A 14711-nucleotide genomic window follows, 5' to 3' on the forward strand; every position below is an offset into this window, starting at 1 on the left:
GAGCAGTTGCCAGGCTGGAGTGAGGACAGAAGGATTTCCTCACTCCTGGACTGAACAAGCACCAGGGATCTAGAGAGTTCATGGCACTAGGAGGAAGAGGCCCCTAAACAGAGCCAGATTTGATGTCCTGCCAAACCAGATGGATGGAGCAAAGCCATACCAGATGACATTAAGATAAATAAAGAACTGTAATATGTACTGCCCTTTAGTGTATGGTACACTCATTTTAAAAATAAGTCCTGAATTAGTTTAAGTGGGGAGAGGAGAAATACAAATCTCTGCAAAGACGACTTAGAGAATGAAATGGAGGAAATACACCCAATCCATCCCAATTCCTTCTTCCTGTGTCAAATGACCCTGGGACCCGGCACAAGTAATTTAGAGGCTTGTTCCAGAAAATGCCCTACTCCTGCAAGATTGAACTGAACCAGCCGGACAGCTTTCTTATCAAGAGCAACAGCTTGCTCAGGGGGACTTGCTACAAGAACTCCCATCAGTGTGCTACGAATCTAAAGCCTGAAGCAAAGAGACAGGCTTCTCTCCAGACCAGGAGCCTGGATCCGCACCTCCCTGGTTCTCAGCGAGACCCCAGCTGGAATGGCAACGAGCTTTCCTCTGATGAGCTTTGAAATGCCTCAACCTAGCCAGGCCCCAGCCAAAAGGATTCTTGCATTCTGAATGGAGCAAGTGCAAGGGCGTGGGGGGCTCCGCAGAAGCCTGAATTCCCATAGATCCAGCCCAAGTATCTGACCTAAGTTCCCTGGAGACACACAGACAGACACAGAGAACCCCACTCCCCAGGGGAATGCCCACACATATCACTGGCTAGCCCCTCTCCCTGGACCTGTGATGGACAGACTGAGACTAAAGCAAAGAGTGTCAAGTGATACCTTCAGAATCACGAACCAGTGATGTGCTGAGAGGTGGCCATCCACGTTCAGACTGAAAAAAGCCTTCTAGAGACGTCCTTCCTCACTGCAGCAGTCTAGGGTGCTCAGCTCTGCTTGGTCAGTTCGCTTTTCTGTCAGTCCTCCAGGTGGACTGATGGCATCAGGAAGCGTTCCTTGGGTTCACCGTCATTTCATGTGCTTATGGTAACCTGGATGGCAGACCCAGAGAATGGTGTCATGGAAGGGGGAGTAGCAGGTTCCTCCTGTGTCTCTGATACCTGGACACCATCAGCAGTGAGCAGGTGAAATCAGTAAAGCCACATGGTGGGAAATAGTCATTGCATGTTTTCTCTTCATTTGGCTGGGACTTGGGGACAAAAAAAATCTCTTGGGTTCACCTGCATCATAGAGATATTTCTCATAAATAACTGGTTTTATTTTTATTCTAAAGCTACAAAAATTAACCTCTGTATTTAGAATAACATGACAAGGACATTTATAAAGTCGAATTTGCTAGGAATTACATAAGAACGTTGAAGTCATTTTTTTTCCTCTTTGTAGCCAGGCTCTGAATTCTTTTCTATTTATATGCAAATGTCAGATTCCAGAGCTTGTTTATTTATTTATTTATTTTTTTACAATACTGAAATCATATTTATTTCACAAAGTTCAGATGAGTGGTATCCAGATTGGAGAACAAGGCTCTTCTGATTCCAGATTTAGAAAATTCATTTCTGCCTCCCAATATGCTCTTTCTGTCTGCCCAGAGCCCACATTACTCATCTTAATTTTCATATGTATATAAATTACTTTGATTTTTATTTTTTCAGGAGGATATGATGATTTATTGATTTTTAAAGTCAGCACTGAATTTTCAAAGAGGCACCAGCTGCCTCGAGGAGCAGAAACGCCAGCTTGGTCCTCCTGGATCTGGGGCCCCCGCCCTCCCCTCCCCACCTTCTCCCCTCCCTCTGTCTTCTCCATGGAAGCTGGGCCCTAGCTGCTCTTTTTTGACAGCCCCTTTATCCGATTGCCTCCATTTTTACTGTATTTTCAGCCCTTTCTGGGAGAGCAGCTTGTAATTTAAACGATTGCTAATTGTATTCTTAATTATCTGCTGCCTGATGAGAAATTTCAGAACAGTTTGGTCCCCGCAGCAAGATGAGTGACCAGAGGATTTGCTATTTGGGGACAGGGTTCTTTACCTCTCACTTCCTTCCTGCAGATAAGAGCTTCTGCAATGATGATCGCCTGCTCAGAAGGAAGCAAGTTGCCTGGGAGAAATGAGGCCATGAGCTTTTGACAGCTGGTTCAATTCTGCTTTCAAATTTAGAACAGGCCATGAAAATCCCAGCAGGTCTGAGGCTGATGCTCAGGGTCCAGACTCAGCCTGCTCAATCAACTGCATCCAGGTCTTGTCCAGTGCCCCTGGCAGCTGTGTCAACATGCCACGCCTCAGAGGAGCCATGGCTTCGGAAGGCAATGGCTTGACCCTCCGGGTTGCAGGACTGTTATTAACAGCTGCACAGAATTGCTTTGTTCTCCTTCCTTTGCTCCTTCCCAGCCAAGCCCATCCCTCATTAGCCGGGCTCCTTCCTGCAAGGTGATAAGTGAGGGGCGAATCCATTTGAAATGGATGAACATTAGCAAGACACTGAGCTCAGTGAATTGCCTGCAAACGCAATGCCTGGTGTGCGGGGCGCTCGCTGCAGCGATCGTTTTAGTTTAATCGATACCTGAACTCACACGAGGTGGGGGGACCGCCTTCCTGGGAATGACAGAGCACCTGGGATGGCAGAGATCATCAGAACGCCAGGTCCCCCCACGGGGACGCCTTCTCTGGGCTCACCTCCAGTCGCCTGCGTAAAGAGTAAGAACGGGGACATTCTGTGCTCTTGATGTTTAAGCATTTTGCTGGTCGAGATGCCAGTCAGTGATTTGTAACATCAGAATCCCCTGGAAGCCTTGGGTCCCCCCCTCTTTCCAATGCAGTGAGTCCAGGGCCTTAGAAGACATACCCTACAGGTCCCCACGGAGGCCACTGGTCCAGAGGCTACTGAAGACCACCACTGTGGATTCCACCTGGCAGATGCAGGGAGCTCAAGTGGTCACCCCCTCCCCACACCCCATCTGCCTTGGCTGCCCTGATCTTCAAGGGTTCTCTGCCGCCCCGAAGAACACAGCCCATTGGCAGGAGACAGAAACCAGGAGAGAGGGCACCAGGTTGTGGTGTCCCATCGGTCTGCAGATGTGGAGAAGGCAGAGGACAGCACAAAGGGACCTTCTGTGCATGGGAGGGAAGCACCGTGGGGTGGGGTCTTCCACTGCCAAGTCCTCTCTGCAGCGAGGCTGGACCAGATCACGAGTGGATGGGGGTCCTGGGACTGCCCACAGCCCTCCTTCTGGAGTTCAGGACTCACCCCAGGGAAAGCTCTTCTTTTGTCAGGTAGAAGGTGGGCCAGCTTGGAGGTCCTTCTGGTCAGTAGTAAGTGGCTATTTAAGACCATTTATTTTGTTGTTTGTACACTGATTCTCACACCACAGGTACACAAAACTGGGCTGATGTGACCTAGGTGACCCTCCAATTTACCGGGCTCTCATCCTGGCTCTGTGCCCAGCCTCCTCTTGAGGGAGCCGTCCTCCCACGGTGGACGCCCACACAGGACGACCCCCGTGTGTCCACCAACAGCAGGGAGAGCGTGCGTTAGCCCCTGAATGCTATTTTATTCTACATTTTCCCTTCTCTCATCCAGCTTGTTGACCCATGTTTATGTGTGTGGACCTGATTTATTCCTGGGTGGTTGTGGACAGATGTAGACCTGCAATCCATTTCCAAACCTTGTGGGTCCAGCTGAGGTTCAGGATTTAAAAGTTGTTTGGAGTTTGCGAGTGATGCATTTATCAGCCAAGTCGCCAGGCTCCCTGTGGAGGTCTGGGGCAGCACTGAATAATCAAGAGCAGTAATTAGGGGGCAGCAATTCACACAGAAATTTACCCTCAGTGGCCTCATGCCCATTCAGGTCAGGTTTTCTGCCAAATGAGCTTTGTCATAGCAACACAAACACCCCTGCCCCCAAACAAAGCCTTTTGGTCTACAGCGATTTTTGAATTTCAGGGGAATGGGAAGAGATTGTGAACTTGAATGTCCTGTTTTCTTATCCAGTTTCCTGTGGCTGGACACACTTGTTGGTCAGTGCTTTGATACAAGTAATGCCCAGTGGACATTCTTACATCGGTGGCTCTGTGGTCCCACAGAGCAGGGGCTTTGTTCTCTCGGGGACATGTCACATAGGATATGCTCCGGTGGGCATTTCAACCCAACACCAAGGCTTTGAGGAGGACAGTCACTGAGGGTTTGAATTCTGCTTCACAGCCGCCTAATGTAACTTTCTGTGATGAGGCGACCGTCTATTATCTATCTTCTCCAGTGTGGGGACCACTGAACACGGGCAGCTATTCAGGAATCGAAATGAGGCTCGCTAGAGGGAGAAATTGAATTTTTAATTGCATTTAATTTCAATTAATTAGAATTTAAATAGCCAAGTGTGGTCTAAGACTTGTTCTGTATGAGAAATGTGAAAAAAAAACGAATGTCAACAGCAAATAAAATCATTCTGAAAATGAGGAAAAGCATTCATTTCTAAACTTGAAAGAAAGCAAAAATTGGTTCCTGTATGCATAATTTGTTGGGTTGTGGAGTTGATTTTTATCCCATTCAGGAAAAATTGGAGTGAATTTGAAGTAACCCCTTGACATCTTAAATGAATCCAAAGATTTACAAGAAGCTTAAGTCAGCAAGTCGATTACACCTCAGTGTCAATGAATTTGCTGGTTTAATCCTGGAAGCACACATTCTTTTAAAAGCATCCTTGAGGGAAAGGCTTTTGAGGTGTAATTTCAGGGACAATAACAGACAGTCATTCCTTTGAATAGGCAGGGGATCTGTTTCAGGAGACCCAGACGTTACCGACGTCCCAGGATGCTCAGTTCCCTCGTAAAAAGCTGAGTTTCTGCACAAAACCCAGGTAGATCCTCCTGTAAACCTCAAACCATCTCTAAATGGTAGATATGTGTGTGTATGCAAATACATATATGTATGTGTGTAACACACGCATGCATGCACACATGCACACCTCTAATTCAATGAAATCCCCTGTCGATAATGGCTGGACTTTATTGTTTAGGGAGAAATGACAAGAAAAATCAAGTCTGTGTGTATTTAGAATGGATACTTCCTCTGCTCCCCAAGTATTTTCAAATCCTAGTTGGTTGAATCCACAGGTGTGGATCTCAGGGATCAGAGGAACCAACCAATAGTATTTCCATTTGCACAGTTGCCACCAAAACAGCTGAACTTTCAGATACCATGGAGTGATGTGGCGTGACGTATTCTCCAAGGCACTTTCAGAAATGCTCACTTTGCCCTGCACAGGTGGCTGCAGCTGTTGGGGAGGACAGAGACCCCGAAGGAGATCTCCGAGCTGTAACTTGAAGCATTGGCAGAACTGGCCATGCGGGGACGGCGGGAACAGGGTCTGATGGAGAGAATAGCCACTTGCAGGGTCCCCACCTTCTGAAGAAGAGAAGCCTTGGTCCATAAAGTGACCAGAGCACCCAGATTCAGGTACCTGCAGCATCTGGCTCTGGCCAGGACACCTGAGGTTCCCAGAGGTGACATCTGGTCATGCCAACTGTGAAGGGTGACTTGAGGAGGCAGAATCCAACTGCTCAGAGGCTCCCCAGTGTGTCACAGGTGGTGAGGACTAAGGGAAGAGGTTGCCACCTCGGGGTGTGTGTTATGAATTTCTCCAGGCTCAGCTTTGCTGTGGTTTGGATCTTAAATGTCCCACAAAGGCCTATGTGTTACAGACATGGTTCCCATCTTGGTGCTGCAGGAGGCCCTAGGTTGTCAGGGACACGCCCTGGAAGTGGGTAGTTGGGCTCTGCCTGTTCCTTTTCCTCTTTTGTTCCCACCTCACCACGTTTCCAAAACCAGTGGGGTCCATGGATCATGAATGGAAGCCTCCAACACTGTGAGCCAAAAGAAACCTCTTCTCTTTACAAGTTAATTATCTTGGCTAGTTGTTACAGTAACAGAATGCTGCCTAATACATTTTGGTCATGCAGGGAGATAACCAACCAACTGGGATGTTCTTGTTCAAGGAAAACTTCTCTTGGATTTTCACTTTCAATTCTTTAAATGTTCATTGCCTGAGAAGTGTCAAATAGCAAGACCTGGTGGTGTTAATCATTCATTCATTTATTTAAAACTCTGAACTCCTGCTATCTCCCAGTTGCTGTGGATAAAGCTATAAAAAAAGATAGAAAAGATTCCTACAATGACAGTGTCTGTATCCTATTGGATTAGCAAAAGATCTCACCTGTTCCTCCACCATGTACAAGACTGATGCCAGAAAGAGGCATTGTTTTGTAAAATGAATCTAATACCTCCTGGAATGGGAAGTGGATCACCTGTGTCCTGAACCCCAATCTGAAGTGAGAGCAGACAGGATAAAGTAGGACCCGAAGATTAAGGTCAAGGAAGAGGAAAGGACAATCAATTTCATAAAACAAAGGAATCTGTGAAAAGAACAGACTAGGATGACAGCGGAGTTCAACCCGGGGCAGGAGAGGCTGGTTTCACAGGGCTGGTGACAGACTGAGGCAGGGAGCCAGGCAGCACCCAGCTCAAGGAGTATCTAGACCCGAATGGCAGAGTGCTCTAGCCTCATAGTGTCTAGACCCGAACTGCAGAGCGCTCTAGCCTTATGTCTGGTGTCCTGGGCAGGTGTCCCGGCAGCAACAGAGAATTGCAGCTGCAGATCTGCACAGGCCATTCCCAGACGGCGACACCGTGAGTCAGCGTGGAGCAAAGGCAGCAGTGGCCTGACGGGAGGCCCCATCTTTCCTTCTCGGTATTTGAAGGGAACCTGATTCCTGTGGGACTCTACGAACAGGGATGTGGAGCAATCTGATGCAGGAGGAAGACGCAGAGGGAGACTCTGGAACTCCTCCGGATGCGGTTTGGGAGCATAAGCAATATCGTAATGAAGTAATAACCATGCATGGGTATGACATATTTGTTTTCATACAAACAGCACCCTAAATTGATTCAGGTGTGAGGCTGCCAGTAGGGGCCCAAAGAAGATGCAACTGTCCCTAAGCCGTCAATGTGAACTTTGCTTGGTCTCACCTTTTGGGCTGGTTGCTTGTCTGCCGTGCTTGGTCTTGGGGAGTCTGTGCACCTGATTCTGGCAGGGATCCACATGAGAGAATTGTGGGCGGCTTCTGGGGGAGTTTCATGAGAAGGGAGAGGGCATGGTGAGCGGAGGTCCCTTCTGTCATCCTGCTTGGGATGCTGGCATGGAAGGATGTGAGGCTTGAACCGCTGAGCCGCTTCCAGTCAGTCGGAAACCAGCCCAGGAGGTCAGGAAAATGTGATTGTGTCTCATGCTGCCGTGTGCAGCCTCGAGCTACCCAGCACTGCCGGGGACTCCTGTTATGCTGTGGGGCGATTGTGTGTCTCTACCATTGTTTTTATCAGAAATCCATCTCAACGGGCACACTTCCGTTTTCTTACCATAGCATGAATGCATATAATTTCTGCCTATCAGGTTTCCCAGTGGCATGTGTGTCCAGGGTAGTTTTTCTCACAATTTCAGTTAAGTAATTTACTTTCAAATGGGTACTTTAGGATCCCAATCCTTAACTCTCTGGTAAGTTCCATCGTGGGGAAGAAACAGAGTCTAGAACTCTGCCCCTTCCCAGGTTCTTACACACGGAGCATGCCCCAGAACACGGGTTTTGAAAAATGATCTAAATGGTGGTTTTATTCTTCTAGTAACATTTTAAAGACCGATACCAAATACAAATGCAGGCTGAATCCTCCACAATGGCACAGATGTCCTCGGTGCGCACAGGAAAATGACTCTCGGATTCGTGGTGATTCTCAACACGTTACTACAAAGCTCTGCACTGATCCCTCCAGACCCTCAATGTTTAAAAAACAAAGGGTCAATACTTGCTGCAGCAATCACTCATGTTTGATTGATTGTGTGTCTTTGAAGGTGAAAAAGTACAAATAGGCGGAAAGGAAGAAATACACAGAGGAGTGATCGATCTGATTTACCAGCCATAAACCAGCAGGCAGCTGAGCGGCCGTGGGCAGGTGCCCCCATGACCTCAGAGAGCGAATGCTTGGACACAGGCACCGCCACATCCTGCGGACCAGCCTCCTGATCACCACGAAGGAGCCAGAACGTCTACCCTACAGGATAACATCAGTCCCTAGGCGTCGCTGGTCCTCACTTGTGGGAGCCCAGGGGCAGGAGCAGTCATCAGACCCAGCGATGGGTCATTTGGGTTCACTTTCCTAGACAGAGGACCCAAGATGTCATACCTAGCAGGGAGGTGGGAAAGAACACGCAACTCCACACACTCATGACTAACGTGCACACGGTGCTGGCTCTGTTGAGACGCTCTTCCCAAGTGCATTTCAGTTTCCTGCCTTCACAGAGAGGGATGCTGAGATCTGCTACCAGCTCAGGTCCCTTGGGCAGTGATAGATGAGGGACCAGTGAACTCAGGAGGCTGGGACTCTAAATTCTTCCCTTTGGGAGACCAACGGCACCTGGATCTCCTCCAAGTTACCTGCCCCAGAGACCTGTAGTGGCTTCCCAGCAGTGGCTGACAGGCTTCGGGGGGTGGGTATCCAGTCCTTGCAGAAAAACTGTTTGTGATTGATTACACTTTTGCCATGGGTGGGATTGGCGGGTGGTATTTGCTAGGCACAATTTAGACCCCAAAAGGCCACACTCGGCCACTTACGATTTAAACTTGTATTAAGGCAATCTTTCTGGATATGTGTTGAGAATAGTGGGTTTTATGGCATTGACCCCAACATCTGCTCCGCTCTGGCCCCTGGCTTGAGCCCACCCTAGCCTTCTCCCTTTTGACGGCTACCCTGGCCAGCCTGAGAGTTGACCTGCAAGTCACAGTTCCAGTCTGAGGATCCTTGAACTAGCTGGGCTTCTTTCTCACAAGTGGTTAAAATTCCTTCTTTGTTCTCTGTGTTTGTATTGGAAGCAGCCAGGCTCTGTAATATCACTGGAGCTCCCAGTCCGGGTCTCGTTCCCCTACTAATAACAAATTGACTGTGAAATACTCACTAAAGGAAAACAGTATAATCTCAGTTTTGAATTATGGGGCTCCCAAAGTCACTAAGCCTGTGGGGTATTGCGTTTTGATTTTTCTGCTGTGCAGCACCCCAGAGTCTGTGTGGTAACTGCAGCATGCTGCATGGTAGAATTTACTTGGTGATTTCTCTTGAGCTCATCTGGCTTAACCTGGTCTCCTCTGTCTCACACTCTCCCTCCTACATTCTCAAGAATTTTTCTTTCTTTTTTTTGTGGTGCTGGGGATTGAACCCAGGGCCTCTGCCATGCTGAACGTGCACTCTACCCCTGAGCTCCACCCGCCTCCCTCCCTCCTCCTTAGCTACAGGTACAGCCCGACTGCCTAGAAAATGTTGGGGTGCTCCAGGAGACTCAGTTAAAAACTGGTAAGGGATGACTGGCTCTTACGTGGCTCAATGTCCAAAGGAGGAAACAGCCCAAATCCCCTGCAAGAGATAACGGCTCTATAAATGTGGTATAGCCAAATAATGGAATATTCTGTAACAGAGAGGAATGGCATTCTGACACATGCTACATTGTAGATGAAATTTGAGGTCATCATTCCTAGCGAAAGAAGCCAGGCATAAAAGTACATGGAGAATTGCATGACGGGTGTGATCCTGCAATACGTACAATCAGGAAGATGAGAGATCACACTCCGTTCACAAATGATCTATCAAATATATAAATGCATTCTACTGTAAGGTACAAGTTGTTAGGAAAAAAAAAGGTTTTAAAAATTTAAATTAAAAACTCAAATAAATAAATAACAAAGTATAATTCCAATTAGATGAAATGTCCAAAGTCGGCAAATTTACAAAGACAGAAGGTCGACTGTTGGTTCTGTGTGTGTTGAATGCATGTTCAACGCGTGGCGCTTTTTGTTTATGAGGGTTTGTGAGCACCCGACCCCCTTGTAAATGGAGGAACCCCACATGGGTCTTTCAACCGTCCTCAAACCCCGTCCTTGTTCCTTCCTCTTTCCACTCTGCCCGTGCCAGGGGCCAGTGTCTGGGGAGCTCTTAGTCTGGTCCCTGCAGCATTTCCATTGATGTCTTGGACCACAGTGAAGATTGCTGGCAGGACCTCCTGACAAGCACGGTGTCCTCTGATGTATGGGGAGCTGCCCGGGTGGCCTGCCTCTGTAAGGGAAGAGTTTGAGTGGGGATGACTTCCAGCATGACCTGCAGACACATGCATGTGGTGTGAGCAGCCCTTGGAAAGGTCCCTTCCAGACACTCTGCTCAGTGGGCTTCCTAATGCGCTGACACCAGCGACTCCTGTGACCTTCCAGAGGCCAGGGGGTGGGAGGGGGCAGGGCAGCGTCCTGTACCCCAGGAGCACAGGAAGAAGCAGGCACCTCACGGAGCAAAGCCAATCCCAGTGGAGAAGCAGGAGTCTCCAGGTGCCAGCAGCCTCTGTGTCCCCGTGATCTGAGTTCTTTTACACCAAATCAGCCAGTAGGATGAGTTAAGCTTCCTTCTTAATATTCACAACATATAATTTGCACTCACAAGTTTTGTGAACTTTCTTGGGTAGGTGTTCTTGAAAACACCCCAGATGGCAGAGCAGATTTGTGTCACAGGGAACTGCTGTCACCCAGCACGCCTGTGGCCTCACTTCTTCTCACTCCTCTTCTTACTCTCTGCTCATCTAGAGGCAGCTCCGCAGACACAGGGATGGGTCACTAGAGTGTCCACCTCCCAGACTCAGGGGACAATGGCACATTCTGCACCCTTGTGGTTGTGTGTGTCCTATGACTACCAAGCTCTGGGCTCTCAGGTGAGAATGATGATGTTTGTCCATTATCTCTGAGTGAAGTGTCTAGTTGCCAATTGAAGACCCTTCCAAGTTCTTGGACTACCATGTAAAGGGCCATTTTCAGGATAGTGTCTGGTCCTGCAAAAGGCATGGGGCATGAGAAGATGTAAATCTCTATTGCTACAAATTTTCGAGATTGGGGTGGAGATATTTGTTACTGCGCCGTAAACTGGCTTAACCTGACTTCTACAATTAAACCAGGATCCAGTCATTGTAAAATTATTGTGACTGCATGGTGCATATGGGAAGCATATTACAACGATGGTAAGAATGGTCTTCCCTGCAGGCATTGCTATTAGACAATTTCTAAGTCAGATGACTCAGTCTTCACTTGAGTTTTTCAAAGTATTCTCTTAATACACCCTGGCCTCTCCCTAAGAGGAATGGCAAAAGAATAGCAGAGATTTGGAAAGGGGAGCCTCGGGGCTCGAAGACAAGTGCAAATAACAACCACCACACTCACCAGAGACAGTGACGAGTTTCTCCAAAAACTGTACCATGGTGGTGACAGTCACCACACCCTCAGCCCTGCATTGACACCCTGCAACTGAGACATGACCCATTTGAAAACTGACATGAAGTTCATGGAGATGTACTCCAACAGTCTGGGCCATAAAAACTAAGACAACTTAAGCTACATAGTCATATATAAGGAAGGAGGTTTCCATTTCTTCCAGAACTGAGTTCATTGTCTGGGATTCACATCTACTTCAGAACATTCTAGAAGTAGCTGTTAAAAATAAAGCATTTTCTCCAAATGCTAACATTGAATTAACACATGGCTTATGGACCCAAGGAATATATAGCAGATGAAAATAACCTTTCTCACGGCAGCAAAGTGAAGCACTGCTGGCAAGGAGTGATGGAGACCTTCCTAAATTACAGTTTCGAGTCCAGTTGACGTATCAGGAGTAGCTCAGAGCTTGAAATGAACATGGAATGAGGGCCGCTAATGGAGGTCTTTGCATTGGGGTTTTGCTTCAACCTTGCCCATCTACAGACAGCAGCTTCTGGCAGGTGAATGCTCACTTGTCTCTGATCAAGAAAGTCAACCCAAGATGGGGAAAAAAAAAACCCAAAGCCTAGGGTGTATTTACAAAATCACGTGCAAACTTTAATAAGCTCACCATTATATTATTGGTAAAGAGGTGACTGACAGGCCGGGGGGGGTCAAGGAGGGGAAAGAAGGCAGGAGAGCTGAGAGGTTAGGAGCTCAGGTGCATCTCCTTCCTGCAGGGGTGTACTGCGTGCCAATTAGCAGCAATGCTGGCCTCTCATGAGAAGGCATAACGGAGAGCGAAGGGATCGGAAAGCAACCTGTCACTCACTGGGGGAGTGGGACAGGTGGACAAAGAAACCCCTCATCGGCAAGGATTTGCAGAAGATGCAGTAATGGCCCAGAGGTGATGACAGAGAAATGCACCCTCAATCTGTCAAGATGTTTGGGGAGACAGAGGCTGCTTGTTTGTTAACAGGGAATCAAAAGTAGGGCAGGGCAGCCAGAAGAGAGATTTTTAACATTAATTTGCCCATAAGATCTGATTTGTGTTATGTATGCATTGTAACAAATTAAATATATATTTCATATCAACATAAAGACGTTAATTTGTAAAGCTCTTACCTAGAATTGAATTATATTGTTGCATTGTGTGCATGTACACATATGCAAGAAATTCCATCAATATGTACAACTACAACACACCAATGCAAAGGTGGAAAAATAGGTGTTATGGAAAAATTAAAATCTGCCTTATTCAAAAATGCAGAACATTCAAATATGACAAATTAATCTTCCAAAACATGCCAAACCTCTCCTAACCTCTTATTTTTTTCTTGTAAATTGAGTTTGTTCTTTGGCACATATTGATATGGAGCTGAGAGCCCACTGATTTTCACCTGGGAGACAAATTCTCTGCAGTTTCATTTTTCCTTCAGATTCCATAATCTGAAATCAGCATGACCTTTGCGAGGATGACCCCTGCCCACACTGGACAGACCGGGCCAAGCTCTCAGAGCCCCAGGGTGATGGCCTGCCCTCCCCTGGGTGCTGGGGCTGAGGAGCCGGGGGAGGCTGGCAGGTGAATAAATGTTTGCTCTGCAGACCCTTCACAGAGGAAGATACACAATGAATCAACAAATACACCAAAAAATGTTCAGCATCTCCAGTAATTAGAGAAATGCAAATCAAAACTACCCTAAGATTCCATCTCACTCAAATTAGAATGGCAATTATCAAGAATACAATCAACCACAGGTGTTGGAGAGGATGTGGGGGGGGGAGGTGCACTCACACATTGCTGGTGGGACTGCAAATTGCTGCAGCCACTCTGAAAAGCAGTGTGGAGATTCCTCAGAAAACTTGGAATGGAACCACCATTTGATCCAACTATCCCACTCTTGGTTCACAGCCAAAGGACTTAAAATCAGCATACTGCAGAGATGCAGCCACATCAATGTTCATCGCAGCTCAACTCACAAGAGCTAATCCATGGAACCAACCTAGATGCCATTCAATGGATGAGTGGATAAAGAAAATGTGGTATATATACACAATGGCATATTACTCAGTCATAAAGAAGAATGAAATTATGGCATTTGTAGTTAAATGGATGGAGTTAAAGACTATCATACTAAGTGAGATATGCCAATCCCTAAAAACCAAAGGTCAAATGTTTTTCTGATAAGTGGATGCTGGTACATAATGGGACAGGGGGTGGTAAGGGAAGAATGGAATGAGGGGAGGGGAGGAGGCAGGAGGAAGGAAAGATGGTGGAATGAGACAAACACCATTACCCTGTGTACATGGGTGATGATACCCATGAGACTCTACGTCGCATACAACCAGAGAAATGAGAAGTTGTGCCCCGCTTGTGTACCATGAATCAACATGCGTTCTACTGTGCTGTCTAACTAAATAGGACAAACAACATGAAAAACAGGTGAGACAAAAGGATGTTTGCTCTGAAGCTGCTCAGGCCCCACTGGTCTCAGGCTCAGCCACGTGATTAGAGGACGCGGCTGGCTCTCCTGGTGGACTTGCCTAAGCAGGAGTGTGGTGTGGGACTGAGTGTGCTGGCATCCTCAGGATGCTCTGAGTCGTGCCTGTGGCGCCTTTACCTAGTTGGTCTCTCAACACTGCTACAGCCGCAATGAGATTTCAGTGTGAATTTGGAGGGGGGGACATTCAAACCACAGCAGTCACCACATGGTGACTTTCCTTAAGGTCACCCTGGTCCAGGAGGTGGGAGGGAACCTGCAGGATTCCTGTAAGACCAAAACTGGTCTAAGATTCCCGCCTGTCCGAGAAAGAATGAGGCTTGGTTAGGGGGTCTTCAATGCCACCCTGACCTGCTTCCCTTAAGGACAGACTTCGTAAAGGTGTCCAGGTTGGCTGCCCTGATGGTCCACGCCACCCTTTCAATCTGGACGGTTCTGGCTGGTTGAATTGGCCATGGCTCTGTCTCACTCTAGTGGGGAAAACTGTTATGCAGACCAAAAGCTTTATTTTCTTCTTCTGATCTCCTTGAGCTTTGCAGGTAGCCCTGAGTGGATAATAAACTATAAACAGTTTTCCTCAGCAAGTTAAATTTTTTTCGCTTTTTTTCCATTTTGAAGGGGTCAAAGTGTGCGGAACGGGAAAGTGCAGTATTATCTTCTGCTATTCGAAAGAATTTCCTGAGGCCACAGCTGATGAGTTTTGCCTTGAACAGAGTCTGGGAGAAATTACTAAAATAGGCACCTTGCCTTTGTACTCTTTAGTGTTTTTATGAATTAAATTTCACAAGTTTTCCTGAACAAGCAAAAGGACAAACAAGTCAACTTAGGA

This window comes from Sciurus carolinensis, unplaced genomic scaffold, assembly GCF_902686445.1.
Source record: "Sciurus carolinensis unplaced genomic scaffold, mSciCar1.2, whole genome shotgun sequence".
Lineage (NCBI taxonomy): Eukaryota > Metazoa > Chordata > Mammalia > Rodentia > Sciuridae > Sciurus > Sciurus carolinensis.